Source organism: Lepus europaeus, chromosome 11 (assembly GCF_033115175.1).
Source record: "Lepus europaeus isolate LE1 chromosome 11, mLepTim1.pri, whole genome shotgun sequence".
Lineage (NCBI taxonomy): Eukaryota > Metazoa > Chordata > Mammalia > Lagomorpha > Leporidae > Lepus > Lepus europaeus.
Genome location: NC_084837.1, coordinates 13,774,207 through 13,789,944, shown reverse-complemented (window position 1 = coordinate 13,789,944; position 15,738 = coordinate 13,774,207). Strand labels below are relative to the sequence as shown.

General features: G+C 52.9%; 1 long non-coding RNA gene and 5 other non-coding genes across 26 annotated transcripts in view; all 6 read right to left on the bottom strand.

The window, feature by feature from the left end:
* The window catches only part of LOC133769792 (uncharacterized), a 94,139-nt gene that overhangs the window by 39,346 nt on the left and 39,055 nt on the right, over positions 1–15,738 (bottom strand). For 18 of the 21 annotated variants that reach the window (XR_009867248.1, XR_009867245.1, XR_009867247.1 and 15 more), the window contains 6 exons: positions 14,080–14,212; positions 11,414–11,546; positions 8,399–8,527; positions 4,217–4,408; positions 3,564–3,695; positions 2,528–2,658 (listed from right to left, as the gene is read on the bottom strand). This is a non-coding gene — a long non-coding RNA (uncharacterized LOC133769792). Of the gene's footprint in view, positions 1–2,527; positions 2,659–3,563; positions 3,696–4,216; positions 4,409–8,398; positions 8,528–11,413; positions 11,547–11,683; positions 11,759–14,079; positions 14,213–15,738 lie in introns of those variants that run through there. The other 3 variants (XR_009867255.1, XR_009867263.1, XR_009867260.1) reach the window with 3 other exon arrangements.
* Positions 2,213–2,304, bottom strand: LOC133770797 (small nucleolar RNA SNORD116). Its single transcript, XR_009867485.1, has one exon. It is a non-coding gene; the product is annotated as a small nucleolar RNA SNORD116 (small nucleolar RNA).
* LOC133770798 (small nucleolar RNA SNORD116) lies at positions 3,234–3,325 on the bottom strand. The gene has a single exon (XR_009867486.1). It is a non-coding gene; the product is annotated as a small nucleolar RNA SNORD116 (small nucleolar RNA).
* On the bottom strand, positions 8,066–8,159 carry LOC133770793 (small nucleolar RNA SNORD116). The gene has a single exon (XR_009867481.1). It is a non-coding gene; the product is annotated as a small nucleolar RNA SNORD116 (small nucleolar RNA).
* On the bottom strand, positions 11,079–11,172 carry LOC133770792 (small nucleolar RNA SNORD116). The gene has a single exon (XR_009867480.1). It is a non-coding gene; the product is annotated as a small nucleolar RNA SNORD116 (small nucleolar RNA).
* Positions 13,745–13,838, bottom strand: LOC133770794 (small nucleolar RNA SNORD116). The gene has a single exon (XR_009867482.1). It is a non-coding gene; the product is annotated as a small nucleolar RNA SNORD116 (small nucleolar RNA).

The following is a 15,738-nucleotide window of genomic DNA, read 5'->3' as shown; positions in this document are numbered from 1 at the left end:
TGGCGCAATGCTCCCTTTCAGAAGCCCTACATCTTTTGCTCTAGCCCCCTTTCCATTCAAGGATCCTATGTGTGGAGTGGGATCCACTGGCACACAAGAGTTCTCCCCGTGGGACTCCCTGTGGTTCTTCCTGTGAATTTTGACATGGGAACGTGTGTTTTTGTATCCCATTGTGTTGTGGAGGTGAGGTCCCTGGATGCCTGGGCTGGCATTTAACCTCCCAGGGCTGCCTTCCCGGGCATCTCATTTAAACCCTTTGATCTCTGCACCTTCGATCAGCACGACGTGTATTGATACCCTTCAAGGTGATGACCTAGCCCAGGGCTCCCCATGGGACATCCGCTGCCTCCCGTGACAGCATGCAAAACACATGTGTACACACCGTCACAGACAGACACAAAGATATTCAGGAAGTCTGCTAGTCAGACCTGCTACTGTGATGAATTACTGCGTTGGACCTCAGGAGACATACATGAAGGTGACATGTGCTATGACTGGATTAGGTTTCAGAAACCCTGGGCCAGTGCCACAAGGCTCCATTGTTAGTGCCCTAACAACTGCTTCTTGACCAAACTTTTCTTCCATTAGCCGGGTTCTACTCCCGGCTGGTTCAAGAAATCATAAAGGTTGGCCGGCGCCACGGCTCACTAGGCTAATCCTCTGCCTGTGTTGCCGGCACTCCGGGTTCTAGTCCCGGTTGGGGCGCCAGTTCTGTCCTAGTTGCTCCTCTTCCAGTCCAGCTCTCTGCTGTGGCCTGGGAAGGCAGTGGAGGATGGCCCAAGTACTTAGGCCCTGCATGCACATGGGAGACCAGGAGGAAGTACCTGGCTCCTGGCTTCAGATCGGCGCGGCGCAGCGCACCGGCCGAAGTGGCCATTTGGGGGGTGAACCAACGGAAAGGAGATCTTTCTCTCTCTCTCTCTCACTGTCTAACTCTGCTTGTCAAAAAAAAAAAAAAAAGACAGAAATCATAAAGGAATATGGTGCTTGAAACTAAGTTACTCAGGTATTGTCAGGTCTTGCCCCCCTCTCCTTGTGCCGGCTGACAAACCATGACCCTGCACTTGCCTTCGTCACAAACACACACCACTCCAGCCTAGCACCAATGAGCCAACTCACAGTGAGCCTGAAGCGAGGCCTATGGGATTGGCCCCCAAGGCCCTTATACACCAAGTACAGGACTCCAATCACCTTGGCTGGGACACAGCTCCGCATCCACAACTGCCATTTTCTCCTGCACGGGGGCAACAGCACCTTGGCCTGAGTTAGCCCACCTCAGCAGTTGCTTAGGGGCACCTATGTGCAAAGTGAGCAGGAAGATAACAATCCAGGCAGAGCGACGACCAAAAGTGGGTCCCTTCAGGACAAAGGGGAGATGAAACCTGGCCATGGGAAAACTGGCTACCCATGCCACACATTTGCAAGTTTGGAGCATGGCAAGGTTGGGCTCGTAGTGACTGGAGGGCAAAGCACCATGCCAAGAGCCAGTCATGGGGGCTCCTCAACAGTGGTCAGGGAACATAGGCAATAGAGCACACTCTGACCTTAAAGACCCACAGAAGGAGCTATCTCCAAGAAATCCCAAAACTCCAGAGAGCTCCTTGTGCATGAGGTGGAAAAAACTGTAAAATGTGCAAGCACAAGTGCCCACCCAACCACTGTATGGCATTTTTCCTGGCAATAATTACCCTCTCACCTGAGGGCCCCCAATTCCAACACACTTTGTAATCCTGTGACATGGACTTGAAAGGCAGAACCTTGTGCAGCCACACCCCTCAGCATATCCTGCCTGCACTACAGCATAGTGCGGCAATGAAAAGGTCCCCTGTTTCCTCCTGACCTACTCCTGTGGCTCACAATAGTGGCAAACCATAAATACAAGCACCACCTCCAGCCAAAGAACTGGTGTCCTTAGCTCTCTCCCTCAGGAAAATCAAGGACACGGTCCCCGGGATCTGAGCCTCACACCACAGTGGACACAGGTTCAGTGAGCACACTGCCAAGACCTAAGGCCCCTTGCAAGAACACCACATCCACACATAACCCCATCCCACCAAGCACTCCCCTGCCTGGGCACTGCCTCAGAGGACAGGCTCCATTTGCCTGTGTGGTGGCAGGATTTGCCTATCCTGATAACCTGACTGCTGGAGGGAATGAGAGGCTGGGGATGTGGGCCCACTCTTCGTAGGACCCTGCCTGGGGACAATGTGCTGGACCTCAGTCACGATGAGAACGACGGTATGAGGTTCTCACTCATTTTGTTCAGCTTCCAAGGAATGTATTTGCTGGAGTCATCATCGATCCAAGCACATGCCCACATGCTGGGAGGGGAGCACGGTGGCCGGGCAAGGGGAGAGCCTGGCAACCACAAAGACCTTCAGGGGCCTGGGGAGACCAGGTCCATGGCTCAGAGGAAGAAGGCCAGGCAATCTGCCAGAGTAGTGCAGCCCTGCAAGCCAGCACATAAGCCCTTTGGTCTCCAGATTGCTTGAGGTGGTACAAGGCCTCTGGGCCTGGAAATGCTTACCATTCTCTTGCTCCAGCAAATTGGAGCCCACCACAGGCCACAGGGATTCCAGCACCCTCCAGTGCCTCTGGTCCTCAACAAAGAGTACATCTGTGTCATCCCAGAAGAAATGCCACCAACCTCAACTTCCCCTGTTAAGTGCACACAGATCAGTGAAACATGTAAGACAACGAATGCAGTGTACAGGTCATGGCCTGCATCCAAAGCCAGGCATGGCATGGTGATGCAGGACTTGAAGGGCAGGCCCTTAATTGGCCACACCCCTGAGCATACCCTGCCTGCACTACAGCATAGAGTGGAATCTGGCCACACCAAGGCCCCAGTTTCCACCTACCCTACACTGTTGGCTCACAACGGAGGCAGACCATAGATACAAGCGCCACCTCCAGTCAAAGAACTGGTGTTCTTAGCTCTCCCCCTCAGACAATCAAGGACATAGTCCCCGGGATCTGGGCCTCACACCACAGTGGACACAGGTTCAGTGAGCACACTGCCAAGACCTAAGGCCCCTTGCAAGAACACCACATCTACACATAACCCCATCCCACCAAGCACTCCCCTGCCTGGGCACTGCCTCAGAGGACAGGCTCCATTTGCCTGTGTGGTGGCAGGATTTGCCTATCCTGATAACCTGACTGCTGGAGGGAACGAGAGGCTGGGGATGTGGGCCCACTCTTCGTAGGACCCTGCCTGGGGACAATGTGCTGGACCTCAGTCACGATGAGAACGACGGTTTGAGGTTCTCACTCATTTTGTTCAGCTTCCAAGGAATGTATTTGCGGGAGTCATCATCGATCCAAGCACATGCCCACATGCTGGGAGGGGAGCACGGTGGCCGGGCAAGGGGAGAGCCTGGCAACCACAAAGACCTTCAGGGGCCTGGGGAGTCCAGGTCCATGGCTCAGAGGAAGAAGGCCAGGCAATCTGCCAGAGCAGTGCAGGCAAGCAGGCCATCAGTGGAGTGCTAGCACACAGGTCCTTCAGGTCTACAGAATACTTGAGGTTTTGCAGGGCCTCTGGTCCTACGAATGCTTACCTTCTTCAGAGCTCCAACGAAATGGAGCCTCCTACTGGACACAGGGATTCCAGCGCCCTCCAGTGCCTTCAGTACTCAGCCAAGGGTACATCTTGCGTCATTCCAGAAGAAATGCCACTGATCTCAACTCCCCTGAGAAGTGCACACAGACCAGAGGCACATGTGAGACAAGTGACCCAGTGCACAGACCATGGCCCGAGTCCATAGCCAGGCATGGCGCAATGCTCCCTTTCAGAAGCCCTACATCTTTTGCTCTAGCCCCCTTTCCATTCAAGGATCCTATGTGTGGAGTGGGATCCACTGGCACACAAGAGTTCTCCCCGTGGGACTCCCTGTGGTTCTTCCTGTGAATTTTGACATGGAAACATGTGTGGTTGTATCCCATTGTGTTGTGGAGGTGAGGTCCCTGGATACCTGGGCTGGCATTTAACCTCCCAGGGCTGCCTTCCCGGGCATCTCACTTAAACCCCTTGAACCCTCGCTGCCGAGGTGCAGGAGTAAGGTGACCTCAAGAGATGTCAGTGAATAATAGCCAGGCAATACTCCGTTAGCAGTGGAGTCGAGCATGCCATCATTGGCCAACTAGCACATGGGTCTTTTAGGTCCCAAGAATACTGCTGTGGTGTGGGTCCTCTGGGCCTGGGAATGCTTACCATCCTTGGAGCTCTAATGAAATGGAGCCCACCACAGGGCACAGGGATTCCATGGTGTCCAAGTGCCTCCGGTTCTCAGAAGAAATGTACAAGTTGCATCTTCTTAGAAGCCATGCCACTGGGCAAAAATCCCCCTTAGTATTGGGCGCAGGCCAGGAATGCACTTGAGATGTGAACCTCTTAGAAGCCATTCTGCAGGGTACAAATTCCACTGATAAGTGTACACAGACCAGGGATGCACATGAGATGATGAACCTGCTTCACAAGTCACCACCTCTGTCCATAGCTAGTTATTGCACCACAGTCCTCTTACATGCCCTATGTCTTCATCCCTTGCCTGGTTCCTAGTCACAGATCCTATAACTGAAGAAGGGACAACTGAAACACAAGGTTTATACGGTGGGACTGTGGGTGTTTTTCCACGTGACTTTGACTTGGAAATGCATGTGGGTATATGCCTTTATTTGTGATGGTGAAGTTCCTTGATGCTTGGCCTGGCATCTGACCTCCTCGAGCTGACATCCCAGGCACCTCATTGAAACCCATTAAACTCTGCTGCCGAGGGGCAGGACTTTCCACAGCATGACATGTACTGACACTCTTTGAGGTGCTGACAGAGGCCACAGGGTCCCCATGGAACACCTACTGCCTCCCATGATAGCACACACAGCAAATGTGGACACACCCTCCCAGAGACAAAGGTAAGTCAGGAGGTCTGCCCGCCAGACCTGCTACCCTATTATACTCACTGTATTCAGCCCCAGGCAATAAAGGAATGTGACATGAAAGTGACACGGGCCAAGACTGGATCAGGTTTCAGAAACCCTGGGCCAGGGCCATAAAGACTTTGGAATGCTCATACAACTTCTTCTGGGCTGAAACTTCCTTCAGTCACCAGAGTCCTATGCTAGTCTCGCAAAAAAAAAAAAAAAAAAAAGGTATGTAGTGTTTGGCAATTATGGAACTTAGGTAGTGTCATGCCTTGTCCACCTAACCATGTGCTGGCCAACACACCACAACTCTGCACTTGCTTTCATCATGAACACATGTCATTCTGGCCTGACACCAACGAGCCAACTCGTAGTCACCTAGCAGCGAGGCCCTTGGGTCACTTTTGGCTGGTCCCCAAGGCCATTATACACCAAGTATAGGATTCCAGTTATCTTGGTGGGACACGCCTCCAATGACTACAATCACCATGAGATTTTTTCCTGCCATGGAAAGTGCATGTGAGCCCGAGATGGTCTGCCTTGGCAGTCACCTCACAGCACCTAGAGGCAAAGTCAGCAGGAAGATCTCAAGAACTCTAGCAGTGGGATGACCAAAAGAGGGGTCCAGCAGGGCAAATAGGAGATGAAGCATGTCCACGAGGCCCACTGCCTACCCATGCCACACTCCAGGGAGCTCCAGTTGTCAGGACAAGACATGGGAAACCCACACCCATTTGTGTCCACTCAGCCACAGTACACAATTTTGCCCAGCAACACATTCCCTCCAAGCCCAAGGGCCCCCAAATCCAAGATAGGCTGCAGGCCCTGAACCCAGGTTGATGCGTAGCAGGCCCTTGTGTGGCCACACCCCTCAGAGCATCCTGCCAGATTTACAGAATAAGGTGGAGTCCGTCCACCACAATGCTTCCTTTTTCATTTAGCCCTACAATGTTGGCTTGTAAACATTAGCCACCCAAAGACACCAACACCAGCTTGCACCTGAGCACTCTATGCTCTCCTCTTCAGGATGTGGTGCCTGGTGTCTAGGCTTTGGGCTACATGGGGCTCAGATTCAGTCAACATGTTAACCAAGACCACCCATTGTAAGAAGTAAAGCCCTTAGAATCACCAGGCGCCAAACTTGGGCAAGGGATGCCATCTAGGGCTGCCTACAGGGCTCTTTGCTGCACACCACCAATGGCGGGAGGGCCCTGGCCCAAGTGGCCCACCTGGCACTTGCACTTGTGCACCTCCACCTTTCAGGTTAGTTTCAATGTCCCTCTTTTGTCCAAGAGGGCCTCACAGGCACAAGGAGCTTTGCCATGATGGGCCAGGCACATACTCTCAGAGAGCTTCCCCTGCAATGCGGGTGATCAATTCTGGGCCTGATTCTGCCACACCCTCAGGCCTTCCATAGTTCACCTCTGAAGGAACTTGCAATCTCCAGGATACCTGCCCAAGGGTCAACCTCACACATGTCAGCCCACAACCCTGAGCAGCATCAAGATAACCCCAGGGAACCTGACCGTGAAGAAGTCTGCACTCACCACGAGCAGCACACGTAGGCACCTGCCCTAGGACAACCTTGCCATCCCCTTCCCCTGGGCCCATTCAAGCACAAGACTTTGGGGCTCAGTCAACCTAAATCTCTCAGCACCCTAGGGTAGAGCAAGTGTTCTGAGAGAACCTCCAACACAAGGAGGTATTTCAAAGGGGCAATACTTCCCAGACCTCATCACCAGGAAACAGACACTGAACAAAAAGGGCCAGAGTTACAGGCCTAGGGGGAACCAGAACAAGCTGCTGGAGGCTGAGGGAAGCAACATTCTCCAGGGCTGTAGCTCTCCTGAGTGTCCAGTGCCACATCAATAGCCCCGTAGTGGACGCTTGGACACAGCAGGAAGGCTGCTTCAAAGAGGAGCGGCCAGGGACCCAGGACTTCATGGCATAAGCCTGAAACCTTTCCTCATCAAAGGAATCTGCAGACCTCTCACCCTCACCAAAAAAACCCTGGAATACTTGGTCTCCTGGGCTTGTACAAGGCATCAACTGGCCTGGACACACCTGTGTAGCTGGGCCTCCTTCATGGGCAACTTCTGCCATTGCATGGAGCAACTGCTACTGGGGTTAGAGAGGTCACAGCAACCACGGTCTATCCATGGAGCAATCAAAGTCCACTATACCTGCTATTTCCTTCCCACAAAGCCCAAGAGATGCCCCTGCATGTGTAATACCCAAAAAGGGGAACCAGAGCTACATTCTCACATGGACAAGTCCTGAGAGAAGGTCATGATAGACTAAAACAACTTAAATATGCCATATTAGCAAGGGATGCATGCCATCTTCTACCCCTTGAGGCACTGGCCAGATCAGGTCTTCTTTCCAGGTCTAGAAATCTTGTGTAGGATGGGACCTAGCCTAATGTCTCCTGTATATCAGGAAGAGGACAAGTTCCTGACACTGACCACTAAGGAAACCAGGGCCTCAGGCCCATCCAGCTAGCCCAGGAGGGCCACCTGTGGATGGGCTAGGATCCATAGCCCTGGGCAACCACAGTTCTGCCACATCTTTCACCATTCGTGCACACTTAGGGGACCACCATGCCCACTCAAAACAGCATTGCAGAGGCTGGTGCCGTGGCATAGCGGGTAAAGCTGCTACCTGTAGTGAAAGCATCCCATATGGGCACTGGTTCAAGTACCGATGTTCCACTTCCAACCCAGCTCTCTGCTATGGCCTTGGAAAGCAGTGGAAGATGTCTCAAGTCTGGGTCCCTGTACCCACATGAGAGACCTGGAGGAAGCTCCTGGCTCCTGGCATCAGATCAGCACAGCTCCAGCAGTTGCAGCCAACTGGGGAGTGAACCAGCAGATAGAAGACCTCTCTCTCTCTCTCTCTCTCTCTCTCTTCCTCTCCTTCTCTCTCTGTGTAATTCTGACTTTCAGATAAATACATCTTTAAAAAAAAGAAAACACCATTGCACCAGACACTCTGCTACCCAGGCACGGCCAACTGAGGAATCATGTTGCTGGTTCCACTTGTGTCACACATTTCCCTTTGTGGACACCCTGAATGGTGCCCACAATTTGAACCTTTGGAAAAGAACTCACATCTACATGCCTACCAGAGGCAATGTGCTGGACCTCAGTCATGATGAGAATGACGGTTGTGAGTTCTCACTCATTTTGTTCAGCTTTTCCAAGGAATGTTTATGGGGGAGTCATCATCGATCCAAGCACAAGCCAAGGTGTGGGGCCCTCAACACCGAAGGCCTGGTGCTTCATCAGCTGCTCCGCCCAACCACCTTCGCACCTCACAGAGTCCAGGGACATGCCCCAGCGCAAGGAGGACAGGCAGTTCACTGCAGAGGTGTGGCCCAGGCATGGCCAAAGGCTGCAGCGAGCCTTTGCAGCGAATGGGGCTGTGAAGTGCTACAGGCTTTGTCCCCAGGGTTGGCCCTGGTAATGCTTACCGTCCTCAGAGATACAGGGACTTCCTGCCCAATATGGACAGTTTGAATTCTAGCGTCTTGGAGGGCCTCAAGTCCTCAGCAGAAACACTTCTGGCCCTTCCCTGGCCACATCGATATCAACAACTGAACCTGGGAGGTAAACAAAAACAAGAAGCATGTTTGAGAAAACCAGTGTCCTACCATGCTGAGTGCCATGCTTAGGCTGCTCGTGGTGTCCCGTGCCACAGAGCATCCCCTAAATCTCCATCTCTGACACTTTTTTTGCACAAACAAGCCTACTCAGAATGGGAGTACAGGTATACAAGGTTCTCCTGAGCGGACCCCTATCGTGATTTCATCACAGTTCTGAATTCTGGGAACCTGTGAGTGAGAGTATATGTGCGAATGTGTCCCCCTGGGTTTGTTGGTCATGCCACCAGTAGCCTCTGTCGGGACAGCTTTTGGTTTCACCCACCAAATCACTCTGCTGGGGGTCTAGGCTTTCAAAACCACGGATGTGCACAGACATCTGGCCCAGAAAGACATGGTCCACAGGTACCCCACAAACACTCAACAGCTTCCAGGGAAAGAAAGGACTGCTTGCGCAGAAACCTGCTGCCTCACAGGACCTGAAACAGTCAGGCCTTTGGCCCCCTGGAACCTCTCCCAGGTGTGGGGTGCTTTGCAGAGTCCCTAGATATCAGTCTGCACATGGGACCTCCTCACAACTGCTCCACAGGCTCTGTGTTGCACTGGGAAAGGGCAGAGCACCATTACAAACAGGACCAACCTACCACTTGTGCTTCTGCATCTCCCCATCTCATCTGTGTGTCAATGGTGAACCCTTGGCTATCAGGTCTTGGAGGGCACCAGAGCTTGTACCCAGATGCACCCAGTGTCAGCCATGGACACTCGGCAACAGATTGCCCTGACCCTGTCATGCCCTCAGATCTGAATTCAGCTCTTAGGAAACACGCAATCAGCTCACAAACCTGCCGACAATTTCACTTCACACTTGCCACTCCCAGGTCTGCACTATTCATTACTGGCATTGTGAGCATCATACCTGGGACAACTGCAGCCTTGATGTCCTTGGCCCAATGACCCATCTTCCAAGACACTTTGGATTCAGGCAGCTGAATAGTCTCAGCACATCAAGGTACAGCAAGTGGTTTGGAACAACCTCCAACCCAACTAGACACCAAGGCATCTCAACTGACCAGGATAGCCTGGGCTCAGGCATGGGGAGAACAGACACAAGAGACAGGGTCATGGGTAGCAGGCCAAGGAAGTCCAGCAGCTGCTGATGCAAGCTGAAGGAAGCCACCATGTCTGGGGTCCCAACTCTCTTGGGTTTCCAGTGCCACTTCAACGGCCCTGTGTTGGAGAAGCAGGCACAGGGGGAGGTCCATTTCTAAAAGAAGCAGCCTAGGACATTGGCCTTCCTGGGACAGGCCTGGAAACCTTATTCATCTACGGTGAAGAGTGAAACAGAATATGCTGTCCTCATAAACTCAGCAAAGGGATCCTGGAAGATTTGCTCACCTGGGCACACACAAACGTAACTGTCACTGGGGGATGTGAGCACCATCATCATCACCAGGTTCTGGCATTCCTGGGGATCACCCTGGAGGGTAGCTCAGAGTACTCACTGACCAGTCTCAAGAAGTCAGAGGAACCAGGGACACTGGGAGTCAACCCAGGGCATTGTTTCTGTCACTCCCTTCACACCAAGCCCATGAGTAGCTGAATCTCTGTGAAACACCCTCCTGGGGGAAGGAAGCACTACATGCATGCCAGGCTGAGGTCCACCATCAGGTAACAGTTAGACACTACCACAAAGTCCCAATGCCTAACTCAAGGGTATGTTCAAGCCCTTCAGCAACAAGTAGGGCTCTCCCTCCACGACATACCTCCAGCTCAAGAGACCTCACACGGGCTGGTGCCGTGGCTCACCAGGCTAATCGTCCGGCTGCAGCACCAGTACCCCGGGTTCTAGTCCCGGGTGGGGCGCTGGATTCTGTCTTGGTTGCTCTTCTTCCAGTCCAGCTCTCTGCTGCGGCCCAGGAGTGCAGTGGAGGATGGCCCAGGTCCTTGGGCCCTGCACCCGCATGGAAGACTAGGAGAAGCACCTGGCTCCTGGCTTCAGATAGGCACAGCGCACCGGCCGTAGTGGCCACTTGTGGGGTAAACCAACAGAAAAGGAAGACCTTTCTCTCTGTCTCTCTCTCTCTCTCAACTGTCTAACTATGCCTGTCAAAAAGAGAGAGAGAGAGAGAGAGAGAGAGAGAGAGAGAGAGAGAGAGAGAGAGAGAAAGCGAGCTCATATAGGCAAAGGGGCAGAAAATGACTCCTGGTGGTAAATAAGAGTAAAACTGAAAAATGGGAAAGACGCACAGCTACCAAGGTTCTGGTCTAATGGCCAAAAACAAGGTAAACACTAGGACCTGTGCAAATCCACACAACTGGACTCCTGCACACTCTGACGCATTCTTCACTCCTGCCCACGTGGGGAGCCACCATGCAAACTCACAGCACTACTGCACCCGGCACTCTAAAGCCCAGGAAAAGCCAACAGATATATCTTGTTACTATGATCCCACATCTGATGCTTGGATTTCGGCAACACTGTGTGGTGGCAGGAAAAATAATTCTGGATGTGGGCTCTCACTGCTACAGTCCCTGCCAGAGGCAATGTGCTGGACCTCAGTCACGATGAGAACGACGGTTGTGAGTTCTCACTCATTTTGTTCAGCTTTTCCAAGGAATGTTTATGGGGGAGTCATCATCGATCCAAGCACAAGCCAAGGTGTGGGGCCCTCAACACCGAAGGCCTGGTGCTTCGTCAGCTGCTCTGCCCAACCACCTTTGCAGTCCCGCAGAGTCCAGGGACATGCCCCAGAGCAAGGAGGACAGGCAGTCCAATGCAGAGGTGTGGCCCAGGCGTGGCCAAAGGTTCCAATGAGCATGCAGGTGTCTGTGGGGCTGTCAAGTGCTATGGGCTTTGTCCCCAGTGTTGACCTTGGCCCTGCTTACCGTCCTCAGAGATCCAGGAACTTCCCGCTCACCAAGGGCAGTTTGAATTCTAGCGTCTTGTAGGGCCTCAAGTCCTCAGCAGAAGCACACTTCTTCCCACCCTGCACGGCCACACTGACATCAGCGACCGGTCCTGAGAAGTACACAGAAAACCACAGGCACGCTTGAGGAAACCAGAGACCTGGCCTGCTCTGAGCTGCAATGCTTAGGATGCCCCTGAAGCCGCGCCACAGCACATCCCCTCAATCTTCATCCCTGAAGCTTCCTTACACATGAGCCAGTCTGTCCATGATGAACTCTGGTTATACAAGTTTCTCTTGAGTGGACTGTTGTGGGTTCTCAGCTTGAGTTCTGAATTCTGGGAAGATGCAAGTGATGATATATGTGGATCTGTGTCCCAGAGGTGTGTTGGCCCTGCCACCGGTGACCTTTGCCAGGACAGTTTTGGCATCTATCTGCCGGTACTGCTTTGCTGGCAAACTGAGCCTTCTTACCCGCGGATGGGCACCGACATCTGGCTCAGAGTGACAAGATACATGGGAACCCCACAAACCCGTGGCAACTTCCAGGGAAAGAAAGGACCCTTTGTGTGATACCTTCCCCCTAGGACCTGAGACTCAGTCAGGCCTTTGTTCGCCTGGAACCTCTGCCAGGTGTGAGGTGCTCTGAGAGTCCCCAGTAGTGAGTACGATAACAGGACCTCCTCAACAGCCACTCAGGGTTTCTGATTTGTGGCAGGAAAGGGCAAGAGACCCACTGCAAACACAGCCAACCTAGCACTTGAGCTTCTGCATCTCCCAATCTCAATGGTGTGACAGTGTCTTGCAGGTCTAGGAAGGCAACAGGGGCTTTCCCTGATGCACCCAGTGTCAGAAATGACCCCGAGGGACCTCTGCCTAAATCACTCTCCCTAATTGCCTCAACACTAGCAGGCCCTCTGAATGTCCTGAAGTCAGCTCAGGGGAACATGCTACCGGCCCTCAAACCCACTGAAGATTCAATCTCACACCTGCCAACCGAGACCACTACACTACCAACAAGCGGCACAAGTGAGCACCACCGGACCAGGGAAAACCAACAGGTTTATGTACTTGGTCCCACGATCCAATCGCCCAAGACAAGGTGTGTTCAGGCAGCAGATTAGTCTCAGAACCCCAGGGTACAGCAAGTACCCTGGAAAAACAACTTCCAACCCCATTAGACATTGAGGTTTCTCTGCTGGCCAAGACAATCTGGGCTCAGGCTCTGGGATTACAGGCACAGGAGCCAGGGGCACGAGTTATAGGCCCTGAAGTGTCTAGCACTGCTATTGCAAGCTGAGGGAAGCCACCATGTGTGAGAACCTAATTCTCCGGAGTTTTCAGCATCACATCAGTGGTCCTGCATTGGAAGCCCAGCTGGAGGGGGTTTGTCCATTTCAAAAAGGAGAAGCACAAAACCGTGTCCTTAGTGGCACAGACCTGCAAACCTGCTTCACCCACAGTCATGAGTACAATAGATTAAGCTGCATACACCCTCAGCAAAGGGATTCCAGAAGATTGCTTGCCTGTTATCCCTCCCACCAAGTAACCTTCAAAACTGCAGCCTACATGTGCTCAAGCTCTACTGCATGATCAATATATGATATTACTGGGGTTCACCCTGGGTGATCCAAGGAATACACTTCTGCCCCGCCCAGAGAACTCACAACCATGCTCACCAGGGAGTCCTCACAGACAACCCATCCCATTGTCCCTGTCAGTTCCTTTGCACCAAGCCCAAGAGCTGTTCTACTCTGCAGGACACGCCCAAGAGAAGACAGAACAAATTCATGCCAGGTTGATTCCTAACAACAGGTCACACAGGCACTACTGCCAAGTGTCAATGCCACACTCAAGGGGATGCCTGATCTCTTCAGAACCCTGCAGAACTCTGCTGCCATATCAGACCACCAGCTGAGACACCTAATGCTAGCCAGATGACCAGACTTCGCGTCACCTGTTGGCCAAGAAGAGGAGGACTTGGTTCCAGGACCCACTGAACAGGCAACCAGGGCCTGGGCCACACCCAGCAGACCCTCGAGGTGAATACTTGGCTCCGCCTACATGCACACAATCAGACCCTGCACACCCTGCTGCATCCTTCACCAATGGTGCCCACGTGGGTACCAGCACACTAACTCCCAGCACCACCGCACCAGACACTCTGCTGCCCAGAGCAGACAACTGAGGAATCAACTTGTTAGCTCCACTCAGATGGACCTTTCACCTTAGGCACACCCTGGCTTGTGGAGAGAACCGCTACCTGCATGTGGGCCCTCACTGCTACAGTCCCTGCCAGAGGCAATGTGCTGGACCTCAGTCATGATGAGAACGACGGTTGAGAGTTCTCACTCATTTTGTTCAGCTTTTCCAAGGAATGTTTATGGGGAAGTCATCATCGATCCAAGCACAAGCCAAGGGGTGGGGCCCTCAACACCGAAGGCCTGGTGCTTCGTCAGCTGCTCTGCCCAACCACCTTTGCAGTCCCACAGAGTCCAGGGACATGCCCCAGAGCAAGGAGGACAGGCGGTCCACTACAGTGGTGTGGCCCAGGCGTGGCCAAAGGTTCCAATGAGCATGCAGGTGTCTGTGGGGCTGTCAAGTGCTATGGGCTTTGTCCCCAGTGTTGACCTTGGCCCTGCTTACCGTCCTCAGAGATCCAGGAACTTCCCGCTCACCAAGGGCAGTTTGAATTCTAGCGTCTTGTAGGGCCTCAAGTCCTCAGCAGAAGCACACTTCTTCCCACCCTGCACGGCCACGTCGACATCAGCGACCGGTCCTGAGAGGTACACACAAACCACAGGCATGCTTGAGAAACCCAGAGCCCTGGCCTGCTCTGAGCCGCCATGCTAGGCTAATGTGGTGTCCTGAACCACAGTGCGTCCCCTCAATCTTCATCCCTGAATCTTCCTTTCACTCAATAGGTCTGCCCATGATGGGACTATGGTTATACAACTTTCACCTAAGTGGGCCTTGTGGGTTCTAAGCTTATTTCTGAATTCTGGGAAGATGTGCATGACAGTATATATGCATCAGTATCCAAGGATGTGTCGGCCCTGCCAGCGGTGACCTTTGCCAGGACAGTTTAGGCATCTACGTACTGGTACTGCTTTGCTGGGTGTCTGAGCCTTTAACACCATGGATGGAAACTGAAATCTGGGCCAGGGTGACAAGGTCCACAGGCACTCCGGAAACATGTGTTAACTTCCAGGGAACGAAAGAACCACTTGCGTGATGCATGCTGCCCCCAGGACGTGAGACTCACTAAGGCCTTTGGTTCAGGATCCTCTGCCAGTCTGAGGTGCTCTAAGAGTCCCCAGTCATGAGACAATCACAACACCTCCTCAACAGCTGCCCAGAGTTTCTGTGTTGCAACCGGAAAGGGCAAGAGACCCACTGCAAACAAGCCAACCTCGCACTTGTGCTCCTGCATCTCCCAATCTCATTTGTGTGTCAGTGGTTACGCAAGTCTGGATGGCCAGTAGGGTCCTTGCCCAGATGCACCCAGGGTCAGACTTGACCCCCAGTGACCTCTCCCTAATTGCCTCTCCATAATTGCCCTGACCCAGGCAAGCCCTCCAAATGTCCTGAAGTCAGCACAGGGGAACATACAACCAGCCCTCAAGCCCACCGAAGATTCAACCTCACACCTGCCAAACCAGAGGACTGCGCTATCCACGAGCGGCACAAGTGAGCACTGACTGGACCAGGGAAAACCGACAGCTTTATGTCCCTGGCTCCATAACCCAACTGACAAAGACAAGGTGCATTCAGGCAGCAGATTAGTCTCAGAACCCCAGGGTACAGCAAGTTTCCGGAAAAACAACCTCCATCCCCAGTAGACATCGAGGTTTCTCTGCTGGCCAAGACAATCTGGGCTCAGGCTCCAGGATTACAGGCACAGGAGCCAGGGGCATGAGTTACAGGGCCTGATGAGTCCAGCAGCTGCTGCTGCAAGCTGGAGGAAGCCACCATGCCTGAGGTCCTAACTCTCCTGAGTTAAAAGTATCACATCACTGGTCCTGCATTGGAAGCCCAGGTAAATAGAGAAGTCCATTTCAAATAGAAGCACAGTACCATGTTCTTCATGGCACAGACCTGCAAACCTGCTTCATCCATGATCAAGAGTACTACAGATTACATTGCACTCACGCCCTCAGCTAAAGGGATCCCGGAAGATCGCTCGCCTATTATCCCTCCCACCAAGGAACCTTCAAAACTGCAGCCTACGTGTGCCCAAGCTCTACTGCATGGTCAAAATATGACATTACCGGAGATCACCCTGGGTGATTCATGGAGCACCCG